Here is a 3,275-nt window from a genome sequence, read left to right as displayed (position 1 = left end):
GCGGCGGCTACGGCTTCTCCATGGTGTCTTCGTCCCCCTCGCCGGCCCTGCCATCGGCGCCCTGGGACCCGGTGCTTCTCACGGGGCTGCATGCCGCTCCTACGCCGAACAACTACACTGGAGGTGGTGATTGGTATATGGACACCGGTGCTACGGCTCACATGTTTGCTCATCCTGGTAACCTTGCCTCCTTCACTCCTGTCTTCACCGACCGCCGCATCATTGTCGGCGACGGTACCACACTTCCTATCACACATGTTGGGCACACTTCTTTTCCTTCTACTTCTGCTCCATTATCTTTGTCTAACATACTTGTGTCACCTCATCTTATTAAGAATCTCATTTCCGTTCGCTGTTTCACTCGTGAAAATCCTGTTAGCGTTGAATTTGACGAGCTTGGTTTTTGTGTCAAAGACGCTCGAACCAGGATGGTACTTCACCGATGTGACAGCCCCGACGAGCTCTATCCGGTGCACTCGCCTTCATCCACCACCACCGCACCGGTTGCTCTCTCCGCTGGTATCGATCTCTGGCACGCTCGTTTGGGTCATCCCAATCCCGTCACACTTCGTCATATTCTTAGAAGTTTCAGTTTCAGTTGCAATAAGATCGAGGATCACACTTGTCATGCCTGTCGAGTCGGCAAACATGTTCGCCTGCCGTTTAATAATTCCACCACCATTGTTTCTTTTCCTTTTCAGTTGATTCATAGCGATGTGTGGACTTCTCCGGTTCCCAGTAACTTGGGCTATTTATATTATCTGGTCATTCTTGATGATTATTCTCATTATGTGTGGACTTTTCCTTTGCGCAGAAAGTCAGATGCACTCTCTACCTTGACGGTGTTTTACTTCTATGTCCGCACGCAGTTTGGGCGTCCCATCCTTGCGCTTCAAACGGACAATGGAAAAGAGTTCAACAACCTCACTTTCCGCACCTTTTTGTCGCATCACGGCACATTTTTCCGTCTCACATGCCCGTACACTTCACAACAGAACGGTCGAGCCGAACGCGTCCTTCGCACTCTGAATGACTGTGTTCGCACGCTCCTGTTTCATGCCAACGTGCCGCCTCGTTTCTGGCCGGACGCACTCGCCACTGCATCACTTCTTCTTAACATTAGACCCTGCCGCCCACGGTGGAACTATGCACCTCACAATCTTCTCTTTGGTACGCCCCCGTCTTATGACGACTTGCGTATTTTTGGGTGCCTTTGCCATCCTAGCATTGTCGACACTGCTTCTCACAAGCTTGCACCTCGATCTGTCGCTTGCATCTTCATCGGCTACCCCTCCAACTCCAAGGGATATCGGTGCTACGATCCCGTCTCCCACCGTGTGTTCACTTCCCAGCACGTTTACTTTGATGAGCATGTGTTTCCGTTTCACCAGGTACCGCCGGCCGTTCCTCCCGCCACTGGTGACGTGGGCTCCTCGACGCCTCTCCCAGGGCGCTCGTGTGCTTCTCTTGGCGTGCCCCTGGCTTTGAGGCGCGCCCCCCGCATGCGGCGCCTCCTACAGTCGCGGCGTTGGCGCCCGCGGCCCCCGCAGCTCCTCCGGCGCCCGCGGCGCCCCCGGCGCCCACGACGTTGGCACCCGCGGCCCCCATGGCCCCCCCGGCGCCCGCCGCCCCCCCCGGCGCATGTGGCCGGTCCGGTCACCCGCGCCCGTACGGGCGTTTTTCGCCCGAGCTCGCGCTACGCCTCGGATGACTACGTCCATGCGACGTCCACCTCTGAGCCGCCGCCGTTGCCATCCTTCGTTCGAGCCGCTCTTCGTGACCCGCTCTGGATGGCTGCGATGCAAGAGGAGTTTGACACCCTATTGTGCAACCGGACGTGGTAGCTTGTTCCCCGTCCCCGGCACTCCAACGTGATTACCGGGAAGTGGGTCTTTAAACACAAGCTCCGTCCTGATGGTACCCTTGATCGCTACAAAGCGCGCTGGGTCGTTCGTGGCTTCCGACAGCGTACTAGCATCGTCTTCACCGACACCTTTGCTCCGGTCGTCAAGCCCGGCACGATACGCACGGTTCTCCACCTTGCGGTCTCCCGTGCTTGGCCGATACACCAGATGGACGTCTCCAACGCCTTCCTCCATGATCACCTCTAGGAGTAGGTCTTCTGCCAGCAGCCCACCGGGTTTGTTGACCCGACGCTTCCCGACCACGTGTGCCTGCTTTCGCGGTCCTTGTACGGGCTCAAGCAGGCTCCGCGCGCTTGGTACCAGCGCATCGCGACGTTTCTTCACCAGCTTGGGTTCCGCTCTACCCGCTCGAACGCCTCGCTCTTCGTCTATCATCAGGGCTCTGACACAACCTACTTGCTGCTCTATGTCGACGACATCATCCTGACGGCATGTACGACTGGTCTCCTCAGTCAGCTCACGGCTCGTCTTCGCACTGAGTTCGCCATCAAGGACTTGGGTCCTTTGCACTACTTCCTCGGTGTCGAGGTGGTGCGCCATCCGGATGGCTTCTTCCTTCATCAGCGGAAGTACGCTCACGAGCTCCTCTAGCGCGCCGGCATGCTTAACTGCAAGCCCCCCGCTACGCATGTTGATATGAAGGCCAAGCTTTCTGCCACGGATGGTTCTCCTGCTTCGGATGCTGCTTTCTATCGGTCTATCGTTGGTGCTCTCTAGTACCTCACTCTGACTCGACCTGAGATCCAGTATGCCGTGCAACAGGTGTGTCTTCATATGCATGCTCCTCGAGACGTTCATTGGGCTGCCATCAAGCGGATTCTCCGCTATATCTGTGGCACTATGGATCTTGGCGTCACGCTTCACGCCTCCGCCGACACCGCCCTCACCGCCTACTCCGATGCAGACTGGGCGGACTGCCCTGACACTCGTCGCTCCACTTCGGGCTATTGTGTCTATCTTGGACCCTCTCTCATCTCGTGGTCGTCCAAGCGACAGCCTACGGTCTCTCGTTCCAGTGTTGAGGCTGAGTATCGTGCGGTGGCCAACGTCGTCGCCGAGTGTTCGTGGCTTCGCCAGCTACTTCAGGAGCTCTCTTGCCCTGTTGACCGTGCCACGGTTGTCTACTGCGACAACGTCTTGGCGGTCTACCTCTCCGCTAACCCGGTGCATCATCGACGGACCAAGCATATTGAGTTGGATATTCATTTTGTTAGGGAACAGGTGGCCCTTGGCCATATTCGTGTTTTGCACGTCCCTACTTCCCAACAATTTGCCGATATCATGACCAAGGGCTTGCCTACGGCGTCATTTGAGGAGTTCTGGTCCAGTTTTTGCGTCAGCCGCTGTGCC

Source organism: Triticum dicoccoides, chromosome 6A (genome assembly GCF_002162155.2).
Source record: "Triticum dicoccoides isolate Atlit2015 ecotype Zavitan chromosome 6A, WEW_v2.0, whole genome shotgun sequence".
NCBI lineage: Eukaryota > Viridiplantae > Streptophyta > Magnoliopsida > Poales > Poaceae > Triticum > Triticum dicoccoides.
The sequence above is the reverse complement of the archived record's forward strand: the minus strand, read 5'-3'. Positions refer to the sequence as shown.